Below are 11926 nucleotides of genomic sequence, written 5' to 3' on the forward strand. Positions count from 1 at the left end.
ATCACAAATCCCTATGGTTACATACACAACAAAGCTGGGTTGTTGTTGTTTACACTCTGCAAGGCCTGTGGAAGTGAGTGACATCATAGCACTGTAGTTCTGAGGGTTCTAGATGGATGCAACAATCTCCTGTTGCTTCTATGAAGGCCATAATAGACGACATCACCAAACAGCTCCATAGTCACATACACAGCAAAGGAGAGATGTTGTTTACACCTAGTGATGTCAGTGGTATTGAGTGACATCACAGCACAGTGCTAAGGCTCCTGGGCCTGGACACAGCAGCGGCTGCAATATCTCAACGGAGAATACGTTTATATATATGTGTGTGTGTGCGCGTATATATATATATATATATATATATATATATATATTTCTCCGCCGAAATCACTTTTAAACCCATTTCCACCTTTTTTTCCCTTCTCTTCCTCTTACTTTTTTTTTTCACGTTTTTTTACGTTTTTCTCCTTTTCGCCTCTTTTCTGGGCGTATTATTCTTCTTTTTCTTCTTTTTTTTCGTCTAATGCATACCCCATCAGTGCAGCAATGCTTATTCAATACCGCCAGCAGATGGAGACACTGGGGGATAATTTTCTAAGGATTTATACTGATTTTTCCTGTCTGAATTTGTCGCACAGAAAGTTGCAGGCCAAATATGTGTGACATTTCTGCGACTTTAGCTTCTAGAGCATTTTTACAACATTATACATAGGTGCTGAATACATAAAAAGCGACTGTTCAGCGGCAGACAAGTCGCATCGGCTGAAAGTAGGCCAGAATGTCAGTCCATGTTGGAGCAGGTTTAGATACAGTCTAAAGTATAGATCTCAAAGTCTGTGCACAGAATTTAGCAAGGGCCTCGCACCTTCTGATGCATCAGGTAGGTGCACAATAGCATAGCCTAACCCTCTGTACTTTGGTCTATATTGATGCGGGACATAGACAGCCAGCTGATGACCAATCCATTAGTGCAATGGATGGCTGGAAGCATTTGTCTTTGCCTTTGCAATACCACAGAAGCAATGCATGGTCAATGTACAGCAATGACACACCTGTGTGAACAGCCAGGAGACCCCCCCCCCCCCCATGTTATGTTACATAGTTACATAGTTAGTACGGTCGAAAAAAGACATATGTCCATCAAGTTCAACCAGGGAATTAAGGGGTAGGGGTGTGGCGCGATATTGGGGAAGGGATGAGATTTTATATTTCTTCATAAGCATTAATCTTATTTTGTCAATTAGGAACATTCAGCACCCACCCGCTATCAAGGCAGCTGCCTATCATGTCATGCCCTACCTGCACAGGTGTGCTGGCTACTCAAATGATCCAATTAAGGAGGCCATTTAGTCAGCAGCAGCAGAAGTCCTGTGCCTGGACGCTCCAACAGCGGCCAGACACAAGCAGAAGCAGAAGCAGCAGAAGCAGCAGCAGCACCACCTTTTGTTTTTTGGCTGCAGCAGCAGCAAGGCCCACAGGGCTGGCTAGCTGGCTAGCCAGCAAGCAGGTAGCAATGAAAGTAGGAATCTTTCTTTTTAACCCTGTAAGGGGGTGGTGCACTGTACCCGAAGATACTGCCATATCGGGTCAATGCATAGGGCGACGGAAGCAAGCTTCGAAATCGGCCCCCTTTCTCAAAAATCCATTTAATATATGGTCCCCAGATAGGGGACGTATCAGATATTAAACTGATAAGAACAGATACTACACTTGATCTTAGCCAAAAGGCCGAGAAGCGATAACCGTGAAAGGGGCGGGCCCAACAAGGTGCCCTTCATGGGCACTATCACTGCTTGCTGTCAGGGAGGCTGCCAGACAATTTTCCATGCACACTCTGGGCTGGGGGGCAGTCAACCACCAGTACACACAGCAGAACCTAAACCCATACCATTATTGCTAAGCAGCAAGACAGGGGCCCATTGCACTCCCACGGGGCCTTTTTAAATGCAATCCATAACCCGGATTTGCCAGGAACCCTTCTTACTCCTCCTACTTGCATGTGACACTGGGCTTAGGATCTGCATAGGAAACACACACACAAGCACACACCTACCTTTGTTGCCTGCAGATGCCTCCTTGGCTGTCCCCAAACGGTATCAAACCAACACCCACGGGAAGCTGTAAGCATAGAGGACATGCCTGCACCCCATTGGACTTACCTGTGTGGGTTAAACCCGGGTTATTTGACAACCTATGGCGGTGATGGTTCTGCTCAGGCAGAGCAGTGCTGATGCTCCTCATAAAGCTGTCGCTGCTGTGAAGGTTCTAGGTGACATCACAAATCCCTATGGTTACATACACAACAAAGCTGGGTTGTTGTTGTTTACACTCTGCAAGGCCTGTGGAAGTGAGTGACATCATAGCACTGTAGTTCTGAGGGTTCTAGATGGATGCAACAATCTCCTGTTGCTTCTATGAAGGCCATAATAGACGACATCACCAAACAGCTCCATAGTCACATACACAGCAAAGGAGAGATGTTGTTTACACCTAGTGATGTCAGTGGTATTGAGTGACATCACAGCACAGTGCTAAGGCTCCTGGGCCTGGACACAGCAGCGGCTGCAATATCTCAACGGAGAATACGTTTATATATATGTGTGTGTGTGCGCGTATATATATATATATATATATATATATATATATATATATATATTTCTCCGCCGAAATCACTTTTAAACCCATTTCCACCTTTTTTTCCCTTCTCTTCCTCTTACTTTTTTTCACGTTTTTTTACGTTTTTCTCCTTTTCGCCTCTTTTCTGGGCGTATTATTCTTCTTTTTCTTCTTTTTTTTCGTCTAATGCATACCCCATCAGTGCAGCAATGCTTATTCAATACCGCCAGCAGATGGAGACACTGGGGGATAATTTTCTAAGGATTTATACTGATTTTTCCTGTCTGAATTTGTCGCACAGAAAGTTGCAGGCCAAATATGTGTGACATTTCTGCGACTTTAGCTTCTAGAGCATTTTTACAACATTATACATAGGTGCTGAATACATAAAAAGCGACTGTTCAGCGGCAGACAAGTCGCATCGGCTGAAAGTAGGCCAGAATGTCAGTCCATGTTGGAGCAGGTTTAGATACAGTCTAAAGTATAGATCTCAAAGTCTGTGCACAGAATTTAGCAAGGGCCTCGCACCTTCTGATGCATCAGGTAGGTGCACAATAGCATAGCCCAACCCTCTGTACTTTGGTCTATATTGATGCGGGACATAGACAGCCAGCTGATGACCAATCCATTAGTGCAATGGATGGCTGGAAGCATTTGTATTTGCCTTTGCAATACCACAGAAGCAATGCATGGTCAATGTACAGCAATGACACACCTGTGTGAACAGCCAGGAGACCCCCCCCCCCCCCATGTTATATTACATAGTTACATAGTTAGTACGGTCGAAAAAAGACATATGTCCATCAAGTTCAACCAGGGAATTAAGGGGTAGGGGTGTGGCGCGATATTGGGGAAGGGATGAGATTTTATATTTCTTCATAAGCATTAATCTTATTTTGTCAATTAGGAACATTCAGCACCCACCCGCTATCAAGGCAGCTGCCTATCATGTCATGCCCTACCTGCACAGGTGTGCTGGCTACTCAAATGATCCAATTAAGGAGGCCATTTAGTCAGCAGCAGCAGAAGTCCTGTGCCTGGACGCTCCAACAGCGGCCAGACACAAGCAGAAGCAGAAGCAGCAGAAGCAGCAGCAGCACCACCTTTTGTTTTTTGGCTGCAGCAGCAGCAAGGCCCACAGGGCTGGCTAGCTGGCTAGCCAGCAAGCAGGTAGCAATGAAAGTAGGAATCTTTCTTTTTAACCCTGTAAGGGGGTGGTGCACTGTACCCGAAGATACTGCCATATCGGGTCAATGCATAGGGCGACGGAAGCAAGCTTCGAAATCAGCCCCCGTTCTCAAAAATCCATTTAATATATGGTCCCCAGATAGGGGACGTATCAGATATTAAACTGATAAGAACAGATACTACACTTGATCTTAGCCAAAAGGCCGAGAAGCGATAACCGTGAAAGGGGCGGGCCCAACAAGGTGCCCTTCATGGGCACTATCACTGCTTGCTGTCAGGGAGGCTGCCAGACAATTTTCCATGCACACTCTGGGCTGGGGGGCAGTCAACCACCAGTACACACAGCAGAACCTAAACCCATACCATTATTGCTAAGCAGCAAGACAGGGGCCCATTGCACTCCCACGGGGCCTTTTTAAATGCAATCCATAACCCGGATTTGCCAGGAACCCTTCTTACTCCTCCTACTTGCATGTGACACTGGGCTTAGGATCTGCATAGGAAACACACACACAAGCACACACCTACCTTTGTTGCCTGCAGATGCCTCCTTGGCTGTCCCCAAACGGTATCAAACCAACACCCACGGGAAGCTGTAAGCATAGAGGACATGCCTGCACCCCATTGGACTTACCTGTGTGGGTTAAACCCGGGTTATTTGACAACCTATGGCGGTGATGGTTCTGCTCAGGCAGAGCAGTGCTGATGCTCCTCATAAAGCTGTCGCTGCTGTGAAGGTTCTAGGTGACATCACAAATCCCTATGGTTACATACACAACAAAGCTGGGTTGTTGTTGTTTACACTCTGCAAGGCCTGTGGAAGTGAGTGACATCATAGCACTGTAGTTCTGAGGGTTCTAGATGGATGCAACAATCTCCTGTTGCTTCTATGAAGGCCATAATAGACGACATCACCAAACAGCTCCATAGTCACATACACAGCAAAGGAGAGATGTTGTTTACACCTAGTGATGTCAGTGGTATTGAGTGACATCACAGCACAGTGCTAAGGCTCCTGGGCCTGGACACAGCAGCGGCTGCAATATCTCAACGGAGAATACGTTTATATATATGTGTGTGTGTGCGCGTATATATATATATATATATATATATATATATATATATATATATATATTTCTCCGCCGAAATCACTTTTAAACCCATTTCCACCTTTTTTTCCCTTCTCTTCCTCTTACTTTTTTTTCACGTTTTTTTAAGTTTTTCTCCTTTTCGCCTCTTTTCTGGGCGTATTATTCTTCTTTTTCTTCTTTTTTTTCGTCTAATGCATACCCCATCAGTGCAGCAATGCTTATTCAATACCGCCAGCAGATGGAGACACTGGGGGATAATTTTCTAAGGATTTATACTGATTTTTCCTGTCTGAATTTGTCGCACAGAAAGTTGCAGGCCAAATATGTGTGACATTTCTGCGACTTTAGCTTCTAGAGCATTTTTACAACATTATACATAGGTGCTGAATACATAAAAAGCGACTGTTCAGCGGCAGACAAGTCGCATCGGCTGAAAGTAGGCCAGAATGTCAGTCCATGTTGGAGCAGGTTTAGATACAGTCTAAAGTATAGATCTCAAAGTCTGTGCACAGAATTTAGCAAGGGCCTCGCACCTTCTGATGCATCAGGTAGGTGCACAATAGCATAGCCCAACCCTCTGTACTTTGGTCTATATTGATGCGGGACATAGACAGCCAGCTGATGACCAATCCATTAGTGCAATGGATGGCTGGAAGCATTTGTCTTTGCCTTTGCAATACCACAGAAGCAATGCATGGTCAATGTACAGCAATGACACACCTGTGTGAACAGCCAGGAGACCCCCCCCCCCCCCCCCCATGTTATGTTACATAGTTACATAGTTAGTACGGTCGAAAAAAGACATATGTCCATCAAGTTCAACCAGGGAATTAAGGGGTAGGGGTGTGGCGCGATATTGGGGAAGGGATGAGATTTTATATTTCTTCATAAGCATTAATCTTATTTTGTCAATTAGGAACATTCAGCACCCACCCGCTATCAAGGCAGCTGCCTATCATGTCATGCCCTACCTGCACAGGTGTGCTGGCTACTCAAATGATCCAATTAAGGAGGCCATTTAGTCAGCAGCAGCAGAAGTCCTGTGCCTGGACGCTCCAACAGCGGCCAGACACAAGCAGAAGCAGAAGCAGCAGAAGCAGCAGCAGCACCACCTTTTGTTTTTTGGCTGCAGCAGCAGCAAGGCCCACAGGGCTGGCTAGCTGGCTAGCCAGCAAGCAGGTAGCAATGAAAGTAGGAATCTTTCTTTTTAACCCTGTAAGGGGGTGGTGCACTGTACCCGAAGATACTGCCATATCGGGTCAATGCATAGGGCGACGGAAGCAAGCTTCGAAATCGGCCCCCGTTCTCAAAAATCCATTTAATATATGGTCCCCAGATAGGGGACGTATCAGATATTAAACTGATAAGAACAGATACTACACTTGATCTTAGCCAAAAGGCCGAGAAGCGATAACCGTGAAAGGGGCGGGCCCAACAAGGTGCCCTTCATGGGCACTATCACTGCTTGCTGTCAGGGAGGCTGCCAGACAATTTTCCATGCACACTCTGGGCTGGGGGGCAGTCAACCACCAGTACACACAGCAGAACCTAAACCCATACCATTATTGCTAAGCAGCAAGACAGGGGCCCATTGCACTCCCACGGGGCCTTTTTAAATGCAATCCATAACCCGGATTTGCCAGGAACCCTTCTTACTCCTCCTACTTGCATGTGACACTGGGCTTAGGATCTGCATAGGAAACACACACACAAGCACACACCTACCTTTGTTGCCTGCAGATGCCTCCTTGGCTGTCCCCAAACGGTATCAAACCAACACCCACGGGAAGCTGTAAGCATAGAGGACATGCCTGCACCCCATTGGACTTACCTGTGTGGGTTAAACCCGGGTTATTTGACAACCTATGGCGGTGATGGTTCTGCTCAGGCAGAGCAGTGCTGATGCTCCTCATAAAGCTGTCGCTGCTGTGAAGGTTCTAGGTGACATCACAAATCCCTATGGTTACATACACAACAAAGCTGGGTTGTTGTTGTTTACACTCTGCAAGGCCTGTGGAAGTGAGTGACATCATAGCACTGTAGTTCTGAGGGTTCTAGATGGATGCAACAATCTCCTGTTGCTTCTATGAAGGCCATAATAGACGACATCACCAAACAGCTCCATAGTCACATACACAGCAAAGGAGAGATGTTGTTTACACCTAGTGATGTCAGTGGTATTGAGTGACATCACAGCACAGTGCTAAGGCTCCTGGGCCTGGACACAGCAGCGGCTGCAATATCTCAACGGAGAATACGTTTATATATATGTGTGTGTGTGCGCGTATATATATATATATATATATATATATATATATATATATATATATTTCTCCGCCGAAATCACTTTTAAACCCATTTCCACCTTTTTTTCCCTTCTCTTCCTCTTACTTTTTTTTCACGTTTTTTTACGTTTTTCTCCTTTTCGCCTCTTTTCTGGGCGTATTATTCTTCTTTTTCTTCTTTTTTTTCGTCTAATGCATACCCCATCAGTGCAGCAATGCTTATTCAATACCGCCAGCAGATGGAGACACTGGGGGATAATTTTCTAAGGATTTATACTGATTTTTCCTGTCTGAATTTGTCGCACAGAAAGTTGCAGGCCAAATATGTGTGACATTTCTGCGACTTTAGCTTCTAGAGCATTTTTACAACATTATACATAGGTGCTGAATACATAAAAAGCGACTGTTCAGCGACAGACAAGTCGCATCGGCTGAAAGTAGGCCAGAATGTCAGTCCATGTTGGAGCAGGTTTAGATACAGTCTAAAGTATAGATCTCAAAGTCTGTGCACAGAATTTAGCAAGGGCCTCGCACCTTCTGATGCATCAGGTAGGTGCACAATAGCATAGCCTAACCCTCTGTACTTTGGTCTATATTGATGCGGGACATAGACAGCCAGCTGATGACCAATCCATTAGTGCAATGGATGGCTGGAAGCATTTGTCTTTTCCTTTGCAATACCACAGAAGCAATGCATGGTCAATGTACAGCAATGACACACCTGTGTGAACAGCCAGGAGACCCCCCCCCCCCCCCATGTTATGTTACATAGTTACATAGTTAGTACGGTCGAAAAAAGACATATGTCCATCAAGTTCAACCAGGGAATTAAGGGGTAGGGGTGTGGCGCGATATTGGGGAAGGGATGAGATTTTATATTTCTTCATAAGCATTAATCTTATTTTGTCAATTAGGAACATTCAGCACCCACCCGCTATCAAGGCAGCTGCCTATCATGTCATGCCCTACCTGCACAGGTGTGCTGGCTACTCAAATGATCCAATTAAGGAGGCCATTTAGTCAGCAGCAGCAGAAGTCCTGTGCCTGGACGCTCCAACAGCGGCCAGACACAAGCAGAAGCAGAAGCAGCAGAAGCAGCAGCAGCACCACCTTTTGTTTTTTGGCTGCAGCAGCAGCAAGGCCCACAGGGCTGGCTAGCTGGCTAGCCAGCAAGCAGGTAGCAATGAAAGTAGGAATCTTTCTTTTTAACCCTGTAAGGGGGTGGTGCACTGTACCCGAAGATACTGCCATATCGGGTCAATGCATAGGGCGACGGAAGCAAGCTTCGAAATCGGCCCCCGTTCTCAAAAATCCATTTAATATATGGTCCCCAGATAGGGGACGTATCAGATATTAAACTGATAAGAACAGATACTACACTTGATCTTAGCCAAAAGGCCGAGAAGCGATAACCGTGAAAGGGGCGGGCCCAACAAGGTGCCCTTCATGGGCACTATCACTGCTTGCTGTCAGGGAGGCTGCCAGACAATTTTCCATGCACACTCTGGGCTGGGGGGCAGTCAACCACCAGTACACACAGCAGAACCTAAACCCATACCATTATTGCTAAGCAGCAAGACAGGGGCCCATTGCACTCCCACGGGGCCTTTTTAAATGCAATCCATAACCCGGATTTGCCAGGAACCCTTCTTACTCCTCCTACTTGCATGTGACACTGGGCTTAGGATCTGCATAGGAAACACACACACAAGCACACACCTACCTTTGTTGCCTGCAGATGCCTCCTTGGCTGTCCCCAAACGGTATCAAACCAACACCCACGGGAAGCTGTAAGCATAGAGGACATGCCTGCACCCCATTGGACTTACCTGTGTGGGTTAAACCCGGGTTATTTGACAACCTATGGCGGTGATGGTTCTGCTCAGGCAGAGCAGTGCTGATGCTCCTCATAAAGCTGTCGCTGCTGTGAAGGTTCTAGGTGACATCACAAATCCCTATGGTTACATACACAACAAAGCTGGGTTGTTGTTGTTTACACTCTGCAAGGCCTGTGGAAGTGAGTGACATCATAGCACTGTAGTTCTGAGGGTTCTAGATGGATGCAACAATCTCCTGTTGCTTCTATGAAGGCCATAATAGACGACATCACCAAACAGCTCCATAGTCACATACACAGCAAAGGAGAGATGTTGTTTACACCTAGTGATGTCAGTGGTATTGAGTGACATCACAGCACAGTGCTAAGGCTCCTGGGCCTGGACACAGCAGCGGCTGCAATATCTCAACGGAGAATACGTTTATATATATGTGTGTGTGTGCGCGTATATATATATATATATATATATATATATATATATATATATATATTCTCCGCCGAAATCACTTTTAAACCCATTTCCACCTTTTTTTCCCTTCTCTTCCTCTTACTTTTTTTTCACGTTTTTTTACGTTTTTCTCCTTTTCGCCTCTTTTCTGGGCGTATTATTCTTCTTTTTCTTCTTTTTTTTCGTCTAATGCATACCCCATCAGTGCAGCAATGCTTATTCAATACCGCCAGCAGATGGAGACACTGGGGGATAATTTTCTAAGGATTTATACTGATTTTTCCTGTCTGAATTTGTCGCACAGAAAGTTGCAGGCCAAATATGTGTGACATTTCTGCGACTTTAGCTTCTAGAGCATTTTTACAACATTATACATAGGTGCTGAATACATAAAAAGCGACTGTTCAGCGACAGACAAGTCGCATCGGCTGAAAGTAGGCCAGAATGTCAGTCCATGTTGGAGCAGGTTTAGATACAGTCTAAAGTATAGATCTCAAAGTCTGTGCACAGAATTTAGCAAGGGCCTCGCACCTTCTGATGCATCAGGTAGGTGCACAATAGCATAGCCTAACCCTCTGTACTTTGGTCTATATTGATGCGGGACATAGACAGCCAGCTGATGACCAATCCATTAGTGCAATGGATGGCTGGAAGCATTTGTCTTTGCCTTTGCAATACCACAGAAGCAATGCATGGTCAATGTACAGCAATGACACACCTGTGTGAACAGCCAGGAGACCCCCCCCCCCCCATGTTATGTTACATAGTTACATAGTTAGTACGGTCGAAAAAAGACATATGTCCATCAAGTTCAACCAGGGAATTAAGGGGTAGGGGTGTGGCGCGATATTGGGGAAGGGATGAGATTTTATATTTCTTCATAAGCATTAATCTTATTTTGTCAATTAGGAACATTCAGCACCCACCCGCTATCAAGGCAGCTGCCTATCATGTCATGCCCTACCCTGCACAGGTGTGCTGGCTACTCAAATGATCCAATTAAGGAGGCCATTTAGTCAGCAGCAGCAGAAGTCCTGTGCCTGGACGCTCCAACAGCGGCCAGACACAAGCAGAAGCAGAAGCAGCAGAAGCAGCAGCAGCACCACCTTTTGTTTTTTGGCTGCAGCAGCAGCAAGGCCCACAGGGCTGGCTAGCTGGCTAGCCAGCAAGCAGGTAGCAATGAAAGTAGGAATCTTTCTTTTTAACCCTGTAAGGGGGTGGTGCACTGTACCCGAAGATACTGCCATATCGGGTCAATGCATAGGGCGACGGAAGCAAGCTTCGAAATCGGCCCCCGTTCTCAAAAATCCATTTAATATATGGTCCCCAGATAGGGGACGTATCAGATATTAAACTGATAAGAACAGATACTACACTTGATCTTAGCCAAAAGGCCGAGAAGCGATAACCGTGAAAGGGGCGGGCCCAACAAGGTGCCCTTCATGGGCACTATCACTGCTTGCTGTCAGGGAGGCTGCCAGACAATTTTCCATGCACACTCTGGGCTGGGGGGCAGTCAACCACCAGTACACACAGCAGAACCTAAACCCATACCATTATTGCTAAGCAGCAAGACAGGGGCCCATTGCACTCCCACGGGGCCTTTTTAAATGCAATCCATAACCCGGATTTGCCAGGAACCCTTCTTACTCCTCCTACTTGCATGTGACACTGGGCTTAGGATCTGCATAGGAAACACACACACAAGCACACACCTACCTTTGTTGCCTGCAGATGCCTCCTTGGCTGTCCCCAAACGGTATCAAACCAACACCCACGGGAAGCTGTAAGCATAGAGGACATGCCTGCACCCCATTGGACTTACCTGTGTGGGTTAAACCCGGGTTATTTGACAACCTATGGCGGTGATGGTTCTGCTCAGGCAGAGCAGTGCTGATGCTCCTCATAAAGCTGTCGCTGCTGTGAAGGTTCTAGGTGACATCACAAATCCCTATGGTTACATACACAACAAAGCTGGGTTGTTGTTGTTTACACTCTGCAAGGCCTGTGGAAGTGAGTGACATCATAGCACTGTAGTTCTGAGGGTTCTAGATGGATGCAACAATCTCCTGTTGCTTCTATGAAGGCCATAATAGACGACATCACCAAACAGCTCCATAGTCACATACACAGCAAAGGAGAGATGTTGTTTACACCTAGTGATGTCAGTGGTATTGAGTGACATCACAGCACAGTGCTAAGGCTCCTGGGCCTGGACACAGCAGCGGCTGCAATATCTCAACGGAGAATACGTTTATATATATGTGTGTGTGTGTGCGCGTATATATATATATATATATATATATATATATATATATATTTCTCCGCCGAAATCACTTTTAAACCCATTTCCACCTTTTTTTCCCTTCTCTTCCTCTTACTTTTTTTTCACGTTTTTTTACGTTTTTCTCCTTTTCGCCTCTTTTCTGGGCGTATTATTCTTCTTTTTCTTCTTTTTTTT

The 11926-nt window shown here is 45.8% G+C and overlaps 5 non-coding genes across 5 annotated transcripts; all 5 read right to left on the reverse strand.

Moving 5' to 3' along the window:
- Positions 1 to 1549: 1549 nt before the first annotated feature.
- Positions 1550 to 1740, reverse strand: LOC130335448 (U2 spliceosomal RNA). Its single transcript, XR_008877079.1, has one exon. It is a non-coding gene; the product is annotated as a U2 spliceosomal RNA (small nuclear RNA).
- Positions 1741 to 3828: 2088 nt separating this feature from the next.
- On the reverse strand, positions 3829 to 4019 carry LOC130335350 (U2 spliceosomal RNA). The gene has a single exon (XR_008876997.1). It is a non-coding gene; the product is annotated as a U2 spliceosomal RNA (small nuclear RNA).
- A 2097-nt stretch (positions 4020 to 6116) lies between these two features.
- Positions 6117 to 6307, reverse strand: LOC130335392 (U2 spliceosomal RNA). Its single transcript, XR_008877034.1, has one exon. It is a non-coding gene; the product is annotated as a U2 spliceosomal RNA (small nuclear RNA).
- Positions 6308 to 8399: 2092 nt separating this feature from the next.
- Positions 8400 to 8590, reverse strand: LOC130335393 (U2 spliceosomal RNA). The gene has a single exon (XR_008877035.1). It is a non-coding gene; the product is annotated as a U2 spliceosomal RNA (small nuclear RNA).
- A 2090-nt stretch (positions 8591 to 10680) lies between these two features.
- Positions 10681 to 10871, reverse strand: LOC130335395 (U2 spliceosomal RNA). Its single transcript, XR_008877037.1, has one exon. It is a non-coding gene; the product is annotated as a U2 spliceosomal RNA (small nuclear RNA).
- Positions 10872 to 11926: the final 1055 nt, after the last annotated feature.

This window comes from Hyla sarda, unplaced genomic scaffold, assembly GCF_029499605.1.
Source record: "Hyla sarda isolate aHylSar1 unplaced genomic scaffold, aHylSar1.hap1 scaffold_450, whole genome shotgun sequence".
Taxonomy (NCBI): Eukaryota; Metazoa; Chordata; class Amphibia; order Anura; family Hylidae; genus Hyla; species Hyla sarda.